Here is a 24502-nt window from a genome sequence, read left to right on the forward strand (position 1 = left end):
AGATCCCCAACATGTTGAAAAACTGACAAAATACCAGCTGTTTACAATTTTGTTTCAACGAAGTCGGTGTTACTAAAGCTAGCCGTAGTGAGCAACGCACTTCCGGTTATTTTCACAAAATAAAACACCCGTTGCCTTTTATCACAAGGAAAGCCATTACGATAGAATTGGTGCTTTTACTTTGTAAACAGGAAGTGAACCTACCCTCGCTGTAGCTAGCTTTAAACCGCCGTTTTGACTGCTCTCGTCCCGTTAACGGCATTTAACCGTTCAATATGCCTTACCGGAGAGTCTTGCCAGCTCTGAGACCGGCCTGGTTCATTGTAAAACATTTATTTATTGATGTAATGTGGTGTTTTCTGTGCGTAGGCTGACCCCAAGGCAGTGCTGCTCTTGTGTCTAACCACAAACAAACTGCTGCTACAGCCACAATTGTTAGATTTCATCAATGAGACCAACATTTATCCCCTAAAAACAGTTTAACCAGCCGGTGGTAAACCTCTAAAAGCCATCGGGTAAGTTAATTAGCGGTGGTTTTCTCCCCGGGGTGACGGTGGTAGGCTGGCCGGCGGAGCACGTCAGGAGCCGGGCTGCTGCCTCTGTGATGTCGCGGTCGCTGCTCGGACCTGGAGCTTCACTTCTCCCAAAAACATCGGGGCAAACTTCTAAACAGCCGTCGTTTGGATAAACTAACCGCACATGGGGATCTAAACAGTTACTTTCTCGCATGAAAAAATATTAAAACTTAATAAAGTCACGTAATAACAGAGCCAGTCTAAATATTAGAAATTCTCTGGTAATAACAGGCTTCAGCCATGGATGTAGCAGGAACATTTCTGTTGTCGGTCGTCGCTTCCAGTGACGACACTCATCGGCCAATCAGTGGAAGGCAGTCGGCTGACGTCACGTTTTAGTAACGCTTCGGCTCGCTTGGAACCAGGGCTGAGGTGATACCAAAAGTGTACCTGGTTGCAGGTACTACGTGCTAGTGGAAACACGCAAATAGCGCGCCGAGCCGAGCCGTACCGAGCCGAGCCGTGCTAGTGGAAATGCGCCATTAGATCCGTGATCTCTCTTTTTTTTCTCTCTCCCTCTTTCCTTGTTTGCGTCATGGCCACAGGTGAACAGGATGCACCTAACCTCCTTATATCATACATGGGCATTTTACGGCCCGCGAGCCGAAGTGCGAGCCGAACTGTTATTATGACCCGACTGCTTTTATTACGTTGATGCGCACTAATCAGCTGTTTGAAACAGTGACAGCCCTGTTAGAACAGGAGCCTGCACATCGCAGACAGAAAGTCACCTCCTCCAGGTAGAAGACAGAGATGAACGGCTGCTCAGTCTCTTTCTCTGTCTGACACCAGAGCTCTGACGGAGGAGGGAGAGGAGCTGCTCTGGTGCAGGTTTCTGACCACCGGGACCGGGCCGGTGTTTCACAACCCTCCGTCAGCCGAATCATAACTGCTGACGGTTACAAAGCCCCATCACGGCACCTAATTATTATTTCCCAAACACTAAGGTTTAGCAAACTGTGATTAAAAGAGTATTTTATGAGATCGCTGGGTTTTCTGACGTGATTTCTCCATCCACCAATGGCTACGCTTGTAATCAAATCAGTCTTTTTTTTCATGTTGGTGCTGTTAGGCAGCAGCAAAGGAGTATTGTGTTTCTTCATAAATAAAAGGTTATCTACACACAAATAGAACAGTCTCACTGAATCAGAACTGAAAAGGATCTGAGTGCTTAATTATAATATTCAGGTGTCTGTGAACATTATTAATTGGTGCAGTCATTTATGGTCGGTAAGTTTTGATAAAACAATCTGCCTTGAGTCCATATTTATATCATAATACAGTATGTTTCTTCAGTGATCTGTGATGGATATAAGTTGAAAATGCGATTACATGGATTGTGGGCTGTCAGCCTATTGCAATGCAATCATTTCCACCAAATGTAGTTCTATATAATTATATATAATTCAGCAATAAATATATGATGTTTCAATTTGATTTTGAATCGTATGGCCCTTCACTCACTTTATCGGAGTCAGTGTGGCCCTCTGGAAAAAATAATTGCCCACCCCTGCCTTATATGGTGGTCAGGATCTCCTTATATGGCTATTCATGAGTGGAGATCTATGCTAATTGCTGATCACCGGGGGCGTGCTGTTAATTTACGATGGGTTGGCATTCATCATCTTACACACGTGCTTACGATCAAATCTGAGTTTTCCGCACGGTTTATGAATCCGGAGTAGAGTTTTAGTAGCATGAGCTGTTATGTGCATAACACAGATTTACGAGCGTTTCATGAATGAGACCCAGTGAATTTAATGAGAAACACTGAGTGTGAAGACAACTTGTGTTTGTTTGAAGAAAACTCCACAGGAAGCTGAAGAATGAGGCTGTGAGCAGGTTTCCACAGGAGCCACAGCAGCAGTGAGTGGATGAAGGAGCTCTAATTCATTAGATTCACATGACGTCACTGTGTTTCTGCGCCGCCATATTTGTGTCCGAATCAGGGCAATCTGGGCACAGATCACAGCATATCACGTTACCAGAACAAGTGGAGTAGTAGGAGAAAATCAGCAAGAGACCGAAAATTGACGTTATTTGAAAGATGCCAGGATTATATTGTGCTGTTGACTGTGATAGCAGTCGCCAAAGAAACCCCGGACTGCAGTTTTATTCCATCCCAAAAGACGTAAAGTTATAGGCGGAATAAATAGTTGACTGCAGGCAGTCTATCAGCGGCAGCGTGGGCTGTGACAAGTCTCACAAAAAGAGGGGGTTCACTTTTTTTTTTAATAACATGGATATGTTGAATTCTGTATTTTGATTACTTTCTTATTAATTACTCACTGATTCTGCATTTAGGGTCTTTTATTTCTGTATAACAGACCGTAAGTAAAACGGGCCGTTGCTAGGGACGCCGCTCTGATCAGCGGAGCAGGGCAGAAGAACTATCAAGGATTTTTACCTTGTGTTTCATTTTACCAGCTTCAGACTAATTGTGATGTTAGAAAAATGACTTCTAGCTTGTTAGAGGGAGAGTGGAGGCTCTCTGCCTCCCTCACCGCTGCTGGAAACCAAACCTGCGATCAGAGCGGACAGAGCGGACGGGCCAGCGCAGTGTCACAGCTGTGACCAGCTGTGTCTGTGACACTGCGAGTCCGTGACACAAACGTGTCCCGTATCGTAACCTCTTATGACAGACAGGATGACATAAATGCGCACATCGTAACATTTACATGATAATTCATCAATCTACTGATTGATTATCAAAAAACAACTACACATGAGTCGACCGGGAGGAGGGTGAGGAGCAAACAGTGGAGAAGTGACCGGACTTCGGACTTTGATCAACATTACGTCTCAAATTAATTAATTAATTCATAAACTGTGTAATAAGTGGGATAATATAGAGTTTGTCTGTTGTTATAGAGATATAAACCCAGACAGGATGTATGAAACCCTGTCATTTTGTTAAGAAACTGTCATTTCCATCCTGCGGTTTGCATGCTGTCATATGAGGAGACCTGTCAAATCGGACACAAATATGGCGGCGGTCCCTTCGACGTGACGTCACTGCAACCTATGAATAGAAACATCTGATCACAGTGACAGGACGGATCAGGATCTCATCATCAATGACTCTGTTCTCCTTCTTTTAAATTCTCTTTTGTACCCACCTCCATCAAACATTTAAACAGCTCTGTACGCTGAGGCCTGGGAAAATAATCCTTGTTTTATTCTTTCTGGGAAGTGTGAAATAACTGATGTTCTGTTTGTTTGTTTGTTTCTTTGTTTCTTTGTTTCTTTGTTTCTTTGTTTGTTTGTGGAGACTTTCATTAAGGAGACACTCTGTGGCTTCATCTGATCTGGAGTCAGCACACACACAGTCTGAAAACAGCTGTTTGATCACACACACACATTCAGCCACAAACACTGATTATTACACTGTTCACTACACTCACTTTCTTCTGATTGACAGCTCCAGGCCTCTGGACAGTGAGGACATCTGGATGTCACACTGTGATTTACTGTCTCCTCAACACAACAACACATCTCATTAGGACAAGACCAGGATCTCAGAGAGAGTGAGCTGATTATTGATCATCAATATCTGACCAGACAGAAACCTGATGGTGCCGCCTGATTTCTGTCTCATATTTTCTCCTTGGTTGGAGACGCTGGGAGACGAATGTCTCTGAGCAGTGGACATGGTTTGATTCTTGTTGCTGTGTTGTTATTAGTGTGTCCACACTCAACAGGTGTCTACAGTCTCTGGGACTGTTCAGGTCAAACACTCAGAAATAAAGTCTGATCCAAACATCTGGAGAGACTCAGAGCACAGCTGCCAACAGCTGCTTTCATCACTGACATCTCTTCTCCTGAATATGATACAGTGAGTCATGATGAGACACTGAAGTCATCATGAGGAGAAACTCCTGATCCCAGTAGTTCATCACTGTGACTGATGAAAGCTGCACAGCTCATGTTTGAAACACTCTGAGATTTTGGGCTTCAGTATAAACTGTGTTGGGACGAGTCAGACTGTGACAGAGGACGTCAGTGGAGTGGGCGGAGCTTCACTGTGGCCTACACAACCTCTGGATATGGTCTGAGTGATGGGATTTGATGTTCAGTGTGTGAATGGGGCCATAGAAAATGTTCCAGCTCCTCCTCCTCTATCAGACAGTGTGTGTGGCTGCAGCAGCCTCTCCATACCTGAGAGAGTCCAGTCTCCAGTCTGGATCCTCCAGTCCAGCAGACAGCAGCTTCACTTCTGAGGCTCCTGGATGGTTGTAGCTCAGGTCCAGCTCTCTCAGATGGGAGGGGTTGGAGCTCAGAGCTGAGGCCAGAGAAGCACAGCCTTCCTCTGTGACCAGACATCCTGACAGACTGAACACACACAACAACACACAGGAACCCTCTGTCAACACCTGCTGCTGTGTTCAAGTGGCATCAGATGAACAGCTGGATGGATCCTCACCTGAGAGTCTCCAGTCTACAGTGTGGACTCTCCAGTCCACCAGACAGCAGCTTCACTCCTGAGTCCTGCAGGTTGTTGTTACTCAGGTCCAGGTGTCTCAAACTAGAGGACTGGGAGCTGAGGACTGAGGACAGAGCTTCACAGCTTCTCTCTGAGAGGTTACAGCCGCTCAGTCTGAAGAGATGATCATGAGGAATTAAAGAAGAAAGGAATTTATTTTCTGTCCTGTTGAAAAGGCAGAAGGGTTTTTATATAATGATGAATAAATCCAACTATCTCTACACTTACAGAGCTTTGTTGGAGGCTTTGACCACTGGCAGCAGCCTCAGAAGAGCCTCCTCTGAAGCAGAGTACTTCTTCAGGTCAAACTCATCCAGATCTTCTTCTGATGACAGTAAGATGAAGACCAGAGCCGACCACTGAGCAGGAGACAGTTTATCTGTGGAGAGACGTCCTGATCTCAGGGACTGTTGGATCTCCTCCACTAGAGAACGGTCATTCAGTTCATTCAGACAGTGGAACAGGTTGATGCTTTTCTCTGCAGAGGGAGTCTCTTCAATCTTCTTCTTGATGTACTGAACTGTTTTCTGATTGGACCGTGAGTCACTTCCTGTCTGTGTCATCAGACCTCGTAGGATATTCTGATTGGTCCTCAGTGAAAGACCCAGAAGGAAGCGGAGGAACAAGTCCAGGTGTCCGTTTGGACTCTTTAAGGCCTCGCCCACAGCGCTCTGGTAGAAAGGTGTAGATGTGTCTCCAAACACTTGAGACCACCTAGAGGTTGTTTGTTGCTGTGACATCAGGTTGAGTCCAGAGTTGATGAAGGTCAGATGGACATGAAGAGCAGCCAGAAACTCCTGAACACTCAGATGGACGAAGCGGAACACCTTGTCCTGGTACAGGCCGCTCTCCTCTTTAAAGATCTGTGTGAACACTCCTGAGTACATTGAGGCTGCTCTGATATCGATGCCACACTCTGTCAGGTCTGATTCATAGAAGATCAGGTTTCCTTTCTGCAGCTGCTCAAAAGCCAGTTTTCCCAGAGACTCAATCATCTTCCTGCTCTCTGGACTCCAGTGTGGATCTGTCTCAGCTCCTCCATCATACTTGACCTTCTTCAGTTTCAGATGAACCACCAGGAAGTGGATGTACATCTCAGTCAGGGTCTTGGGCAGCTCTCCTCCCTCTCTGGTCTTCAACAGCTCCTCCAGAACTGTAGCAGTGATCCAGCAGAAGACTGGGATGTGGCACATGATGTGGAGGCTTCGTGATGTCTTGATGTGAGAGATGATCTCTCTGGCCTGCTGCTCATCTCTGAACCTCTTCCTGAAGTACTCCTCCTTCTGTGGGTCAGTGAACCCTCTGACCTCTGTCACCATGTCAACACACTGAGGAGGGATCTGATTGGCTGCTGCAGGTCGTGTGGTTATCCAGAGGCGAGCAGAGGGAAGCAGGTTCCCCCTGATGAGGTTGGTCAGCAGCACGTTGACTGAGGTGGACTCTGTCACATCATTCAGGATCTCAGTGTTGTGGAAGTCCAGAGGAAGTCGACATTCGTCCAGACCGTCAAAGATGAAGACGACCTGGAACTGATCAAACCTGCAGATTCCTGCTTCTTTGGTTTCAGAGAAGAAGTGATGAACAAGTTCCACCAAGCTGAACTTTTTCTCTTTCAGCACATTCAGCTCTCTGAAGGTGAAGGGAAATGTGAAGTGTATGTCCTGGTTGTCTTTGTCTTCAGCCCAGTCCAGAGTGAACTTCTGTGTTAAGACTGTTTTTCCCAATGCCAGCCACTCCCTTTGTCATCACTGTTCTGACTGGTCGGTCTCTTCCAGGTGGGGCTTTAAAGATGTCTTCTTGTCTGATGGTTGTTTCTGGTCTGTCTGGTTTCCTGGACGCTGTTTCAATCTGTCTGACCTCATGTTCATCATTGACCCCTCCAGCCCCTCCCTCAGTGATGTAGAGCTCTGTGTAGATCTGGTTCAGAAGGGTTGGGTTTCCTGCTTTAGAGATCCCCTCAAACACACACTGGAACTTCTTCTTCAGGGCAGATTGGAGTTTACGTCCACAAACTGCTGCAGCATGTTCTAAATGAAAACACAGGAAATCAGACCAATAAGAAAATATAACATGTTAATTTCTCTAAATAACAACTATGTGAACATGTTTCCCTCCATGTGTTGATGTAAGTGAACGTCTCATTTGTCCATCATGTTGAATCTTTAGAGAAATCCTCTTACTGCTCTGCAGACGCTCAGCCAGCTCCTCCTGCTTCATCTTCCTCAGGAAGTTCACTGTGATCTTCACTAATGCCTCTCTGCTGCTCCTCTGCTCTTCATCCTCACCATCCAACACCTCCTCATCCTCCCTCTGACTCCCTGAGCATTCTGGGTAATCTGAACTCAGAGCCTTGTGGATCTTCTTCAGCTCGTTCTTGACAAAAGTGACCATGTTCTCCTCCAGCAGCTGGAACAGAAACTCTATGAGTGACAGCATCAAACTAAAACCATGGAGCCAAACATCAGATCCATGTTGGACAGACTGACAATCCACTGGTGTCAAAGTGCAGCATGGAGATGATGGTGAACACAACAGATGTAACAGCAGCTGTTGGACATGTCCTCACCATAAATATGGAGTCCAGGTGTGTTTGATGCTGCTGGGCAGACTGACCACTGGGAACCTCTGAGCTCTCCTGGTCCACTCTGTGGAGGAATCAGTGTCAAGTCAACATCAGGACAGAGAGATAATACAAGATGGACTTTATATGTCCCCTGAGGACGTTCACAACAGACACAGACACTTTGGTTTCAGACCTGGTCCAACAACACGTCGTTCAAAGTTATTCTTTTCTACAATAACCTGAGTCTGACTGTCAGTTACAGCTTACATCTGATCAGCTGATCCACGTCCTCCTTTAAAGTCAATTAACCGGTCCGTTGACCAGTCACTCTTTAAAGACAGACAGCTGGGTTCAGGAGAGTCTGGTCTCTGCTGCTGGATCCTGAAACAACAACACAACTGATAAATTTGCATGTTGTAAAAACTGATGAAAAATATCTTCAATCTTTTAATAAACACAAGAACTGACTTTTAACTATTTAACTAAGTAGATGGTTCTGACACATTTCCTATTGCTACTGCTGCACTGTGAGCATCTCTGGAAATGAAAGGACAAGTGTTGTTTTCTCCAACCTGGGCCTTATTTCTGGCATAAAATAGGGTTGTTTACTCACCAATATAACTTTGGTGTCATTCGGAGTCCTTCGGGTGATATTCAGATCCATTTGAGAGCCGCGTATATCCATATAGTGAGAGTGATCAGGGCACCAAAATATAGCCTCTAAATAACACATTATCTGCCACAAAAGTCGTTCATTTCACCAATATTTGTTATGATTTGCTAGTGCTATTCCCCTTTGAGTCTGGAGTTTCCCTTTTGTCGTCATCCGGGGTCTGTAGGTTGACCTACTATTCTCTATGTTTTCCATGTTCTGTGTTATAAACTGTTTTCTTGTCTGTATACGTCTACTGCACGTCTGTCCGTCCTGGGTGAGGGATTGGAAATTGGAGAAACCTCAGGGTGAGCAACAGAGGAGGGCTCTGTTGCTCACCCTGAGGTTTCTCCAATTTTTCCCTGTTAAAAGGGTTTTCCATGGAGTTTTTCCTCAGTGGATGTGAGGGTTTATGGGCAGAGGATGTTGTTGTGATGCCATGTAAAGCCCTTTGAGACAAACTGTTTGTAAAAATTGGCTATACAAATGAAATTGCCTACTCTGCTTTGTGTATATCACTTTTATAACTAATACCCCTGGCTGAATAATACTATTCTGTATATAATTGTTAATAAAGCAATTCAACTCTGCGACAGTCAGCTTGTTTACCTGGAATTTGCTACTGCTAGTTTTGTGCAACATGGCTGAATATTTGTCAGATTTCTACAGATCCCTGATGACGATAACAGAACGAGTTTCACAGCAGATAATGTGTAATTTAGAAGCTGCATTTCCTGTGCCCCAATCACTCCCACAATATGGATATAAGCAACTCTCGAATGGATCTAAACATCGTCCAAAGGACTCCTAATGACACCAAAGTTACATGGATGAGTAAACAACCGTATTTTATGCCAGAAATAAGGACCAGGTTGTAAATAACGGCACTTGTCCTTTAACATGTGGATGTTCAGGCAGGGACTCTTTACTGCAGCTGGACAATGTGTGTCTGAGTTATAAATCTGATTTTATGAAGAATCATTGACATTTGACTCCACAGGAACTGGAAGAACGTTCAACAGAAACTCAAAAGCTTTGAAATGTAGTTTTGTCTCTTACATCTGATCAGCTGATCCACGTCCTCCTTTAAAGTTAATGACAAATTCCTTTGAGTCGTCGCTCTTTAAAGACAGACAGCTGGGTTCAGGAGAGTCTGGTCTCTGCTGCTGGATCCTGAAACAACAACACAACTGATAAATTTACAGGTTGGAGAAAAACTGATGAAAAATATCTTCAATCTTTTAATAAACAACTGACTTTTAGAGAGAAAAGTCTTTCTGACAGTTTTAAACTCTGACCTTTGAGCTGTGGTCTGGCTCTGACGTCCCCCACACAGAGTGGTTTTAGAGGGAGGGGCTCCCTCCTCTCTGTCCTCACACTGATCCATGCTGCTGAGCTCACATCCACATCAGCTCACACACACTTTGTAGCTTCACCTGCAGAGGAAACACACATCATTCATCTGCACAGCAGCTCACATGTCCATCATGTCTCCAGCTGCTCCTCCACTGATTGGCTCTTCTCCTCTGCTTCATATCAGTGTCAGCTGAATGCAGTCACACAGCAGTGAGGAAGAGGAAGCTGCCATCAGCTGCTGTACTTCTACTATCAGTCCACTAGATGGCGTCATGAAGCTGCAGCCCAGCAACATGATCCATGGACCACTGTTTCCATCCACTGACACACACAAGGACTGAGATCCACTGAGTCATACCTGTCAAGTTTTAGATTTGAAAATAAGGGAAATTTTCCAGCACCCGCCGCGAACAGTGCTGCCACCCCAACCAAGCTCCAGTATCCCTTACATTTTAAGACAAGAAAGCTAAAATCACTGGCTTTATGCACAGATGCACTACTTCCTGATCTTCAGCCAGCTCCTTTGTTTCCTGTCTGCCATTATTGGACAAACTGATTTATCCAGGTGTGCCTGACCTCAATAGTCACAACAACAATAATGTTTTTTTTTTCTTTTTCTCTCTAACACATAAATGAGGAATTCTGGTGTACTCTGAGGAGAAACAGAGGGAAAAGACAATTGCTTCAGTTTTTTTTTCTTTTAAAGCAGATTCAGTACTGACTGAGGTTCCTATCGTTGTAACAGCAAGAATGGCTTAAGTGTATTAAAGTGAACTCAGAACTGGTTTAGTGTGGAGCTGTGGCTGGTGGGCAAAAACAAAACTCATTTTTTAAAATCTTTTGGCCTGGACTGGCCTTTCAAGGCCCCCTTTCCTCTGCTTCACCATGTTCCTCTTTCAGGCCACACTGTCTTCTTCCACAACTTCTGCCCTATTCTCATCTGTATTTTGATAGCTGCAGCTACTGTCAGATATCTATATGACAGAAAGCCCACACATGCTTTAGCTTTATACTGCTGAATAATTTGAGCAGATATGTCCAGGGATTTTCAGCCTTCTATGATTATAGAATGACCCTGTCTTTTACAGCAGGTACACAGACACAGACACACACACCTGTTACTCTGCTGTCCCTCTCTGTTGCTCTCTGGACTGGGCTGCCTAGCTGTTCTTTTGGGTTAAGTGAGCATGGACGACACAACTCGACCGGTGTGGACGCGCTGGTTCGAGACGAGTCTTTTTTCTTTTTTTTCAACAACCGCGGGTCGACCCGTTACAGGCTTGATGGGCAGGACCTCAGTCAGTGCCGCGGTGATGTAGGCTTTGGGCTGTGTCCTCGCACATAGTGACGACGAGCACGCTCATCGTCGCTAACCAAGATAGGATTAATAGAGAGTTGGCCACTCCGAGGTAAAAAACAAAACCCAAATTAAATAGCAGCGTCCAGTCCGGGGTGCCGCCGGGACTGGCCCGGGGTATTATTATTTTTTAATAACGCGGGTTAAAATACAGGAGATTTACGGGAAAATACTAATATGGGAGGACGGCGGGAAAGAGGGGTAAAATACGGGACTTTCCCGGCCAAAACAGGATACTTGACAAGTATGCACTAAGTTGATGTGACACAGTCTCTGTGTGGACAGCGTCCCTGTAGAAAACCACTGGATCAAACAAGCTACAGCTGATTATTACACACACAACAACTGGGCCTCAACTCAGCTGCAGTACAAGCAGGAAGTAGCACAACAAGGAAATACTCCAGGAAACTGATGATAGGCTGTAACAGTATTGATCAATAGACTGTAGTAGCTGTTGAAGCAGGAGCCTCTGTGGTGTTCACTATCTCTCTGAACATCATCTAGAGCCTTAGAAACCCTGTGAGCCCCTCAGCCCGCCACACTGAGTCCACATCAGTCCTGTAGTGTAAATCTAGTGACAGACCACTCACCACAGACAGAGTCTCAGCTGTTCTCCAGTGGCTGTCAGACAGCAGGAGAGCAGCGGCTCATCTCCACCTCCTCCACAGGCTGATTCAGGCAGTAAAGCTGCCTCCAGCTGCACACAAAGAACCACTCTGTGTTCAACAACTGACCATCCACTGACTCTGCTTCTGCTCTTATTCCAGCGCTTCTACCCACAACATCCACACAACATGGAGGACACGGTTCTACCCACAACATCCACACAACATGGCGGAAACGGTTCTGTTGGTCCAGACTTTACAGCTACAGCTCTGACTCAGCTACAGTCACATTATAACAACACAACAACAACACAACCACAAGTTGAAGGGCAGAGAACTGAGGTAACGACAGGTGTTAAGGAGGAAAACATTCAGACTGTTCACCTTACCTTCACACGAGGAAATAAACTGCGACACAACCGCTGGGTCAAAGTGAAAGTAAACTTTAAACAGGAAGTGGGGGAGGGGAGGGACATGATCTGGGTGGAGAGACTGGTGTTTTTACTGCTGTTTATTTCTACCACTGAACCATAAAGGTTTAATATATATATGAAATGCCGCTTGTCAGAAGAACATGTTTGTATTTCCTAGGGTTGCACATCTCTCTGTGATAAACGATTCAATATGCATCTAGATACACAGGTTACAATTTGATTCAAAAACTATATCCTTTTATTACAGACCGATTTGATACCAATCGATTCCATACAGTGTAAGAACGATACGATTAGATTCTACAGTTAATAATTGTTGTAGATATTTTATAAAATAAGAAGCCAATTCTATGAAAGTGACAGTATAGTTTATTTTCAAATATGTAAAAGACCACATATCCCCAAGCATTATGGCTTTATGGCACTACCAAAAAAAATAAAAAATACACAACAACAAAATCACATGTCAGTGTATTTATTTTTAGACATGGACCAAAATAAGTCTGGCTGAATCGTTGGATGGGAACTCCAGAGGTAAAAGTAGCACAGAATAGTAACAACAAAGTGCAATACTTCAGCCTGAGCATAGTTTTGAAAACTAGAGGTAAGTAACAAAGGTGCAACATTTCAATGTAAACAAGTTACACACCTATAAACAAAATGTGGAAACAATGCACACAGTGACAAGTGCTTTGTGTAAAAGATTAGAGAAAATAAATACATATGTAAAATAAATCGAACTACTGTGTGTGAGGTACCGTTTCCCAGGTCAAAAAGCAGCAAAGTAGTTCACTTACACTATGCCTGTGCATTTTCATCATCACTGTCCTCTGTTTTTTTGGTAGCGTACCTATGTTCCCCGGGTCCTATGTAACTAACCCTAACCCTAACCCTCTTTTTGAAAAAGGGTCCTATGTTCCCCGTTTTTCCCAAAAAGTTCCCCGATCGCAATACATACTGGGGAACATAGGACCCTATTTTGAAAAAAAGGTCCTATGTTCTCCGCTGTTGCCGGTCGATGGACTCTCTCTACTTATCTGGACTCTATCCATCTATCTGCCTGTCTAGCCTCTACCTGGTCTTTTTACTAAACTTAACCAACTCCTTTCTTCATTGCCTAAACCCAACCAATGGGACAATTACACTTCTCACTCAAAGTCACAACTCAACTTCTCACTCAGAAATAGTCAAAAATCTGCAAAGTCACAACTCCACTTCCAGGTACGGGTACAAAAATTGCATGTTCCTCGGGTCCTTTTGGGAAAAAGCGGGGAACATAGGAGCCTTTTTCTAAAAACGGGTCCTATGTTCCCCGGTCACATATACAGCGGGGAACATAGGACCATTTTTTAGAAAAAGGGTCCTATGTTCCCCGGTGCCATACAAAGTGGGGAACATAGAACCTGGGGAACATAGGGATGATCCCGTTTTTTTTTTTTGGAGGGCAGATTTTTTTTCAATCATCTCAAAATCAACTGCTCCACATGCTCATGTTTGAATAGGATATGTTTTGTGGAAACAATGTCTCCGGCAGTACTGAACACACGTTCAGATGCCACACTGGTGGCCGGGATGCAGAGGTATCTTTTATCGAGAGATGACAGCAGGGGCAACGGATCACGCTCTCTGTACCTCTTGACTTCTTCACTGGCCTTGTCTCTTACAGATGTAGCTGCCATTCTCACTTCAAAGTCTTTTCCCAACAGCAAAAGTACCAGCCTGAGTGTGGTCTGCAGGGGTCCGCAGATTTGGAATGAGCTGGATGGGTTCATTAAATATTCAGTCCTTTTCTGCCTTCAAAAAAAATGTTAGAAAGAAACTCTTGTCCTCCTATGGATAATATAACTTCTGCCACAATCATGTATTTCGTCTTATGATGTACTATTTATAGTATAACCTCTGCAAGAATCATGTATCTCATATTATCATATACTATTTATAATGTAACCTCCGCCAGAATCATGTTTTACCTAGAATCATGTATCTCGCCTTACTTAAAAAAAGTCCTCCTCCCTCCAGTTTGCCATAGGAGCTCTCATAAGGGCTGAGATGCTTTGTGAATAACTTTTATCTTTACATGGTCCTAGTCTTCACTTTAAGGAGAAATTCTAAGATTTTCCTTAGAATTACGTCACTAAGAGATACTTTTATTCTTGGATTCTTTGTGAATACAGGCCCAAATGTTTATAAAGCTTGTTACAGATCACCTGTGGGTCTGGATTAGTGGATGATGCAACCATAAACACCAGTTACACCAGGGGTCCGTTTCACAAAGCAGAGCTCACGTCCATTTGCCGCTGCTGCAGAATCTACTTTTTTTTTTTCTTTTTACCTTGGGACAATCAGGAGTATATCGAAAAAAAAAAAGAAATCTCGAGAGTTATTCAACATTGTGCGTTTGAGCAGGTGCAACTCCAAATGTGTGTTTGATATGTTCAAGTTTGTCTCCATTATAACGTGACGGGGATGTGCGTGTAGTCATCAATCACCGGGAAATAATCCATAAGTGGATCGACCGACTACGAAAAAAATAAGAGAGAGAGAGAGAAGTGTCCGTGTGGTGTCATGTAGAGGTTGTTCAGATTTAACTGACGGTGCAGAACAACGGGAACGATCAAACAAATCCTCATGGAGAATAAAACATCCAGTTGAAGGAGTTTACACGTCCTGTCAGCCGCTGCTTTTGTAACAGGTCTGCGTTGTGTTGTGTTGTTGAGGAAAGAAGGACCACAGTTCTCGTTTCGGCCAGCAGGGGGAGATTTATTCTGCGTACAGCAATATTATTGTTAGTACAGCACAGCACTCTTCTTCTCAGTCTCACACACCTCTCTTCTCATCAGCCATTTTTCGGACTGCATGTGTAACTCCTAATCTCATTCTCATGGTCATAATACAGTCACCAAACAACCCCCCAATACCCACTGGCAATATTTTAGTAAGTAAATAAGAACACATATGAACATCAACACCAAAAGGGTGAATAAGAAATGTGAAATCATTACAAATGCAATTAAAAAAAAATACACAAAAGCAAATGGGAGCTCACCTGCGTACAGCAAGATTATTGTTAGTACAGACAGCACTCTTCTTCTCAGTCTCACACACCTCTAGAGGAGGGGAGGAATAACAACTGCATGAGACTAGCTTAGCTTAGACTCACGACCATCACTTGGAGCGCCGTGCAAAATACACTCACAACTGCACACATATCATACCCATTCACTCAGTTAGCTGAAAAAGAACCATGGTATTAGAACCGCATGGTTAAGACATAAAGAAAAAATACATTTCACACTCTTAGCAAATATTTTAAACACAAGCACGTTTAAAAAAATTAAAAGATTTCAATCAATTATGAGAAAAAGAGCTGTTTGACAGAGAAGCCAGAAGGGAGGAACATCAAGTGTTTAAGTAGCTGAGAGTTAAAAAGATCCGGTCTGGTACATGACATGTCCAACTCCTCACAGAAAGCAAATAGCAGTGTGTTTAAAAAGGTGAGTAAACCTCAAAATTCTTCAAATAAGTTGTATTTTAAGGAACACAACTGCATTGGGGACACTGCACATTCTATTTCAAACCAAGAAAATTGGAAAAAGTAATTTAATTTGATAATATTTTACAGAAAGTCAAGAAATATAATGTTCAAAAAAATAGGCTGAGCCTTTGCCATTTTGGTTATTCTCCGATCCCTTCGAACAGTCGTTTTTCTTTTTCTTCCTCACCTTTCTGGCTTTGGCTGCCATTTTAAAGCGTTTGATATCATTTTAGCTGAACAGCCATCATTTCTGCACTTCTTTATAGGTTTTCCCCTCTTTTATTAATTTCTTAATCAAAGAATGCTCTTCTTCTGAACAGTGTCTTGAATGACCCATTTTACTCTGTTTTTCAAGGACAAATGCACAGCCAGCATATGCAGCATCAGTTGCCTTGATCCTTGAATAAGGGCCACCTGTTTAACACCTATTGTTTTTCACATAATCAATGACCTCAATAATTGAACCTGGCACTGTTATTTTTTTGAACACGTCCCTTTCAGCAAATGATTCAGTTTCACAGAATCAGCAGCATGCACGTCATGCCTGTTGGGTCTGTTGGTTTTCTATACCTTTACTAAACCTTCTAGAAAAAGTTGAAATTCTAACAAAATCAGTGATTTATCTTGCAAGTGATGTCGCACTGCTATTATTTTGAACACAACTGTATATGATCATCACATCATGAAATGATACAGATACACACGTAAAAAATCACAGTTTAAGGTGTTAATGGCATAAAATGGTTAACAAAGGTTTCACACCTATCAATTCTGATCAATACTTATCAATACTGAGTCTGCAGACTGTGCATCTGTAGCTTCAGTAGCGTCCTCTTGTCTTCATCTATTGTCCATCAGCTCCTTCACCTCCATCTTCTTTCTGGTTCAAAGTCAGATTCTTTCAATAATCACAAATCGATCAACAGACCAATCAGACTGATTGATCAGCCAGCGGAGGAGTTGGATCAGTGGAGCTGCTTCTGTTCCTCATCTCCACTGTTTCAGCTCTGACCAGAGTTCTCCCTGTAGACGAAACAGAAGACAGTGAGACAGAGACAAACAATGAAGCAGAGACAAACAATGAAGCAGAGACAAACAAACAACTCTGACCTTTGACCCAGAGAAACATTGCTGTCCGTCTCAGTAAGACTCCGTCCTTGTTGTAGACTCTGCAGGTGTATCTTCCTGTGTCTGTCCCTGTGGGCTGTTTCAGGGTCAGACTGAGGTCTCCAGTCCTCAGCAGGTCTTCATTCATCTCTGTCCGACCTCTGTAAACCTGGTGCTGTTCTTCAGAACCGGTCTCATACACATGGACCTTCATCTTCCTGTTGAATCCGTACCACCACTCCACTCTGACGTCTTCAGACAGGTCACCTCTGGTCTTGAAGAGCAGCTGGACCGACTCCGCCCCCTCCTCCACCTGTTGGACTGAGAGACAGCAAATCACATGATGATGGCAAGGCAAGGCAAGGCAAGGCAATTTTATTTGTATAGCCCGTTTTTACAAAGAGTTTGTCTCAAAGGGCTTTACATGGCATCGTAACAACATCCTCTGTCCTTAGACCCTCACATCCACTGAGGAAAAACTCCATGGAAAACCCTTTTAACAGGGAAAACCAGGAGAAAGCTCAGGGTGAGCAACAGAGGAGGGATCCCTCACCCAGGACGGACAGACGTGCAATAGATGTTGTTACAGACAGCAGCAGCAGGTTTTAATCTCTTTACTGAAGGATTACCGAGCTGTAGAGGAACCTGAAGGACAGAACCAAACCAGATATTGAAGGTGTTGGACATGATCAGAGTTTTGTTTTGTCTCCTCTATCTTTTCTCTGTCACGTTGACATGTGGATGAAAACTGTCCACTGAAGATGATGGGCGATATGGAAAAAAATGTTATCGCGATATATTTCTCGATCTTGATTCTTATCACGATATGTAGTGTTTGCAGATGCTGCCAGTGTGAGGGACATCCTGAAGCTTGAAGAAACAAGAGATTCACTGAAACTTTATAATAAAGTTTAATAACGTAAAAAAAATAAAATAATATACCTTCCAATAATGAGCACAAAATGTTTTGTTAAAGCGATATGTCAACATTTCTTTTTTTTTCGTGTCTTGCCTCACTCCTGAGTCCATGACCAGCAGATAGACACCATCCTTTGGACTGTGCGTGCAGTAACCATGGAGATAGAGCCGTATCGCCCGTAATTAGCTTAGCTCAAACACTGGAAGTGTATGGGTAGTGTTAGCCTGCCTCCACCTAAAGTCGCTAATTAGCTTAGCTCAAACACTGGAAGTGTATGGGTAGTGTTAGCCTGCCTCCACCTAAAGTCACTAATTAGCTTAGCTCAAACACTGGAAGTGTATGGGTAGTGTTAGCCTGCCTCCACCTAAAGTAGCTAATTAGCTTAGCTCAAACACTGGAAGTGTATAGGTAGTGTTAGCCTGCCTCCACCTAAAGTAGCTAATTAGCTTAGCTCAAACACTGGAAGTGTATGGGTAGTGTTAGCCTGCCTCCACCTAAAGTCGCTAATTAGCTTAGCTCAAACACTGGAAGTGTATGGGTAGTGTTAGCCTGCCTCCACCTAAAGTCGCTAATTAGCTTAGCTCAAACACTGGAAGTGTATGGGTAGTGTTAGCCTGCCTCCACCTAAAGTCGCTAATTAGCTTAGCTCAAACACTGGAAGTGTATGGGTAGTGTTAGCCTGTCTCCACCTAAAGTCACTAATTAGCTTAGCTCAAACACTGGAAGTGTATGGGTAGTGTTAGCCTGCCTCCACCTAAAGTCGCTAATTAGCTTAGCTCAAACACTGGAAGTGTATGGGTAGTGTTAGCCTGCCTCCACCTAAAGTCGCTAATTAGCTTAGCTCAAACACTGGAAGTGTATGGGTAGTGTTAGCCTGCCTCCACCTAAAGTCAACAGAGAAACTCTTCAGCAACTCTAAACGGAAAGCAAAGACGCTTTATTTTGGTTCAAGCTAGCTACATCGAGGGTAGGTTAGCTTCCTGTTTCAAAGTAAAAGCACAGATTCTATCGTCATGGTTTTCTGTATGTAAAGGGCAACGGGTGTTTTATTTTGTGAAAGTAACCGGAAGTGCGTTGGTCACAATGGCTAGCTTGAGTAGCACTGAATTCGTCCGAACAAAATAGTAAACAGCTGGTATTTAGACAAATTAACGACACACTGCTGATCTAAACGGCTACTTTCTCACCTAAACATGTTTGAAATGTTGATAAAGTGAAATATTTACAGAGTTTAGAGCTAAAATGAAATCAGCTGCTGACTGCTGATTTCGGCTCAGGTAGGAGGCAGGCTAACACTACCCATACACTTCCAGTGTTTGAGCTAAGCTAATTAGCGACTTTAGGTGGAGGCAGGCTAACACTACCTATATTTGCTCATCGGCTCCAAATCCACCCTCACCAAATCACAACCCCAGCTCCACCCATAATCATCGATGGATTCCCTGTACCCTTCTCCCACCAAGTCACGAGCCTCGGCGTCATCCTGGACAACACCCTCTCATTCACACCCCATATTCAAAACATCACCCGGACCGCATTCTTCCACCTCCGCAACATCTCCAGACTCCGCCCATCACTGACCCAATCCAGCACTGAAATCCTGGTTCACTCTTTTGTCACATCTCGCATCGACTACTGCAACGCCCTCCTCACCGGACTCCCCACCAAACTCATCAACAGACTGCAGATCATCCAGAACTCAGCTGCCCGGATCATCACCCGCACCAAATCATCTGACCACATCACCCCTGTTCTCATCCAACTACACTGCCTCCCGGTTCAATACCGCATCCAATAATAAAACCCTACTCCTCACCTACAAAGCTCTCCACAACCTAGCCCCCACGTACCTCCGCGACCTCCTCCAAGAATACACTCCCTCCCGCTCCCTCCGCTCCACCTCTGCTGGACTACTATCTATCCCCACATCACGCCTCAGTACCATGGGAGCCCGATCATTCAGCTGTTCAGCACCCAGGCTTTGGAACTCCCTCCCCCCACACATAAGACAGTCAGACTCCATCACAACCTTCAAGTCACAACTCAAAACTCACCTGTTCAAACTCGCACACAACTTATAACTGGTCACTGTCTTGTTTGTTTGTTTTGTTCTGTGTCTTGTTTTTAATGTTGTTAAGATTTTATGCTCTGTAAGGTGACCTTGGGTGTCAAGAAAGGTGCCTCTAAATTAAATGTATTATTATTATTATTATTATTATACACTTCCAGCGTTTGAGCTAAGCTAATTACGGGCGATACGGCTCTATCTCTTTTGTTTATGCACGCACAGTCGAGATGATGTCTATCTGCTTGTTATGGACTTGGGAGTGAGGCAAGACACGAAAAAAAATGTTGGCGTATCCCTTTAATCTCTTCATGCAGACAAAGGACTCACAAAGTCACTTCCACATTGTATGAATCTTTTGATTTCCAAGAGAGCAGCAGGGCCCACAACTGGCAAAATAATTGTAAATAAATTCACTCTCATACAGAGTTTTACAACTTATTGAACCAAGGCCGCCTGCAGTAAAGACTGTAGCCTCAACATGGGGCAGCAGCTCTACCAAGTTAGATAAACACCGCCCCTTTAAAGATATTTTTAAGTATTTTTGCCTTTAATTCACAGGAAGGTGAATTGCCAATATGAGACATGCTCTTAACCACTCGACCACCAAGCACCCCCATATTGATTACTGTTGAACACTATTGATCAGGATCAGTGGCTGGTTTGATCAGAGGAACAGATGGACAGAGAGGACAGAGTGAGGACGTCACAGCAGAGACAGTTGGACAGGAAGTCCTCACAGTAAACAGGAGACAACCTGTTTGACACCATTTAACTCTACAGGAAACAGGAAATAAAATAAACAAATAACACAATTAATGAAAGATATTCACAATAAAAGCTCTGTAGTGTTGTGCACACACACACACACACACACACACACACACACACACACACACACACACACACACACACACACACACACAAACATCCTACCTCTTCCAAGCCACCAGGTGACACCAAAAACAAGAGTCTTTAGAGTCATGAGAACAGAGAGAAGGATGGTTTCATCTGTCAGAAAGTACTCTTCTGTGGATGAGACGAACAGAAACAACTTTATTTTAATGTTTGTTCTGTAACTTTCAATGATTTTTAAAATATGTTAGTATGTGATGTTGGATGTTGTTTATGCATTTGTGTCTATTTTGGACTATATACACGGCTTTTATTCTTCTTCCTCATGACGTTTTTTGATTACAAATGGGTTCCCACTGACTATACACGTATATGTATGTGATTGTGTGTTTATCTTAGCCCATTTTTGGTTGTCGAATAATAGTGTATGATGTTTAGGGTTGCCACCTTACCACCTTTCAAATGTTGTATCAACACAATTGAAAAACTTCTATTTTGCAACCTGTTTGAAAATCTTCACAAAGGGCTACTTGTTTTGAACCTAAAAAATTAAGTTGCAACATCCATATTAAATAGGCTATAGTTATTTTTCATAGGTCTACGTATATCCTGTATGTGCAGAGGCTGTCACAGGCATGTTACTGATTCCTCACAATAATTATTAACAGTGATTTACGTGTACATCAAATTAAAATGCATCTGCACAAAATATTTTGAAATAATCTAATAATAAAAACACTGTACCTACATTCAGACCAGTCCATTGAGAGACCATCTGCACATATTGGCCTACCACTGAGGAGCTAAGGAGCAGCCACTGTCATTACGTTGCTTTTGTTGTGCTTTTGTAAATGAATTGAAAGACTTGACAATAGAAGACAACCAAGGTGCTAGATCAGGGGTGTCAAACTCATTTTAGTTCAGGGGCTACAGACAGCAGAATCTGATCTCAAGTGGGCCGGATCAGTAAAATAATAGCATGATAACCTGTAAATAAAAAGAACCTTTAATTTTTCCTTTTGTTTAAGTACATTATAAAGATATTTCTATAGTTAATGAACTATCCTTTTACAAAACATGCTATGAACAACCTGACATGTAGCCTATTGATAAAAATATGTGCAATTTCAAATTTTCACACTTGGCAAATTCATCCTGAGGGCCGGATTGGACCCTCTGCCGGGCCAGTTTTGGCCCACGGACCGCATGTTTGACACCCCTGTGCTAGATAATAACAGCCCTCTGGCTCTTTGGACTGTAACAGCTGATCTCACCTCAGCCTCATCACTCCTCAGTTGCTATACCTTACGCAGTCTGATTGGACAAGTTGATAAGAAGCCTCTATAGGCGATACTATGATCTCTCTGCTTTGGAGGAATTTCATGGTGATATGCTATAAACCAAATTACGTTTTTTATATTTTCCCCCAAAAACGGAACAGCTGATGAAAAAAGAGAACAATTCTGGGAAAAACGGGACGGGTGGCAACACTAAGTTATTGTCTATATTTAAAAACATTTTCTACATTTAAAAATGGTTAAACTTCTCCACTGTTCAAACACACAGTGAGACAGCTTCTAGCTGAAGGATGTGCCCCTCACCTTCAGGCTTGTCCCCTTTTACGTTTCTCTATCGATGTGGGTGTTCCATTGTTCTGAAGAAGACCACACGGTCGAAAACGTTTGTGTGGAATTAAACTGTGATATTAGAGTGTGTGGGCATGCCCTCTTTTTTTCTATGACATTTTTTATTGCACTGCACCTCAAGACAGCCTGATGTGCGTATAAAAACCCTTTCAGAAACAACAACGTAACCTTTACATGACCTCTGTGACCCTGGTCCAAAGTCCAACCAGATCTGACCTCAGACCTGTATCTACAGCTCTGACTTTTGACCTCTGACCTGTATCCTGTGTGTACTGTAGGTGTTGGTATGTGTTGCTGACCTTTGACCTTCAGCTGTATGTTTCTCAGTGTTTGTTTATGTCCAAACGCTGAGATGATGCAGGCGTAGTTTCCGCTGTCAGAGAGGTGGAGGTCCGTCAGAGTGAGACTGAGGTCTCCAGTGGTCAGAGCGTCAGTCTTCATGGACGTTCTGCTGCTGTAAACCCAGTTCTGGTCTCTGAGGTCGTCACCCAGCTGGTCTCTCTGGTGGACGGTTGAAGGATGGAGGTCATGGCGGCTCCACGTCACTGTGGGGTTTCTGGGTAAAGGAGAGTCCTCACAGGGCAGCAGGACCGACCACCCACTGGAGACCTCCACAGTGTCTCCATGCCAGGACACTGAGGACAGAGACAGGAACATGGATCAGTGATGTCCTCACATCAGAGGAGATCTCCACACAGAAGATGTATAAGACCACTGTTCATTTCTATTTAAACGGTGCTCCACTTTAAGACTTGTCTGATACTAAACACATGAACTGCCCCTGTGGAGCTCTCTACCGCTGAACCGTAAGGCTACATCAGAAGAGGTTTTTGACCATTGAAAGAGAAGTCGTCCGACCTGTCTGAATGACGTGGCTATCCAGTGAGTTAGCTGCTTACAACCATGGTAAATTAGCACCTTGAAATATGTTTAGAACTTTGAGATTTGTGGATTATTTATGTTTACAAAAAAAACAGTCAGGATGAGCTCATAACCAGTTAGTATTACAAACAGTATGTTTATTTATATTCCCCCTCTCTCTGCCTCCCCCTTTCCTGTCTCTCTCTACGGTGTGCTATCAATAAAGGCATAAAAAGCCCAAAAGAAAAAAAAAAAAAAATATATATATATATAATGGTCAGCAAACCTGCGCAAAAACGGTCAATGTTATGTGATTAATGCATTGTGTTTGGTATATGACACTAAGTTCAAGCATACATGTGTGAGGGAAATGTTATTGTGTGTAGTATGTGGGATTGTTGTGTGTGTAACACACAATGTGGACTATTGATAAGGACAATTAATGATTTCCCTGCACACTTTGTGCAGGCTGGGTTTTTGTTGAGCTGTTCTACAGACTGGATTGAGTTGCACTGGATGATCGTCACCATCTTCAGTCCTCATCTCCCCAACTCACTCCGCAGTCTTCATCTGTCAGCCAGGATGGATAGTCTTTCTCATAAAGGGTGGTAGGAAACTTGAGTGCACTCAAACAGAAACATTCACAAATTTGGGTTGAGTAACCAAAAACTGGTTTATACTAGTCTATATCTTGAATTATTGAGATTTTTTTTTTTGGTCTATATTTCAAGCTTGTTTGTAGCGGAAGCTCCTCTTCCCGGTTCGTCAAATTTGGACGAACCAGGGTCTGTCCTCTTCCCAGTTCGTCCAAAATTGACGAACCGGGAAGAGGAGCTTCGAGAAGCTTCCGCTACAAAACAAGCTTGAAATATAGACTGATTACATTTTTTCGGGACAATTTCTCATGTCGGGGCTTCAATACAAGAGGGACATTACATACGAGCAGCATGGAGGTATTTGGATGTTTTTTGGTGTGTCTTTTTGTTACGAAGACAGTTGGTATCCATTTACAACCACGGAGGACTCTGAAACTTCTCCTAGCCCTTAGTCCACATGAGGGGGAGGAGATAATGAGTGAAATTTGAATTTTGGGTGAACTATCCCTTTAACAGCTAAAAAGACTGGAGCTGTGTGGAGCGGAGAGGGACACACACACACTACACACCCTGTGTGTTCTGAAACCCTTTATAAAGAAGGACATTGTAAACAACAGCAGCAGCCGCGAACAGGAGAACCAGGAGAGCCAACTGAAGCAGCAGAACCTCGGCCCAGCCTTGATGATGTGCTGTAGGCGACACAATTAACAACATGAGATTGAAACATTAATAAACAATAAAACAACACATTTGATCAATTCATAACCTCTGACAAACATATACTAACCCCCTGTCTTCTTCATTTCTCTGTATTTTCTGAGACCAACAAAAACACCCAAACCCAGGAGAGCCAGGGACATCTGGAGACTCTGCAGGACCAGCAGAACAACGAT

The 24502-nt window shown here is 43.4% G+C and overlaps 1 protein-coding gene and 1 pseudogene across 2 annotated transcripts in view; both read right to left on the minus strand.

Moving 5' to 3' along the window:
• Nucleotides 1–12040, minus strand: part of LOC146976705 (protein NLRC3-like) — an 80114-nt pseudogene extending 68074 nt beyond the window's left edge. Inside the window, exons 1-6 of the transcript XR_015037510.1 lie at nt 11981–12040; nt 9572–9709; nt 9333–9446; nt 7625–7703; nt 7239–7464; nt 5287–7085 (exon numbers count right to left, since the gene is read on the minus strand). The product of XR_015037510.1 is annotated as a protein NLRC3-like (transcript). The remainder of the gene's footprint in view (nt 1–5286; nt 7086–7238; nt 7465–7624; nt 7704–9332; nt 9447–9571; nt 9710–11980) is intronic.
• The window catches only part of LOC146976706 (stonustoxin subunit alpha-like), a 160261-nt gene that overhangs the window by 8527 nt on the left and 127232 nt on the right, over nt 1–24502 (minus strand). The window lies entirely within an intron of this gene.

Source organism: Trachurus japonicus, chromosome 13 (assembly GCF_045865225.1).
Source record: "Trachurus japonicus isolate A0001 chromosome 13, Traja_1.0".
NCBI classification, from domain to species: domain Eukaryota; kingdom Metazoa; phylum Chordata; class Actinopteri; order Carangiformes; family Carangidae; genus Trachurus; species Trachurus japonicus.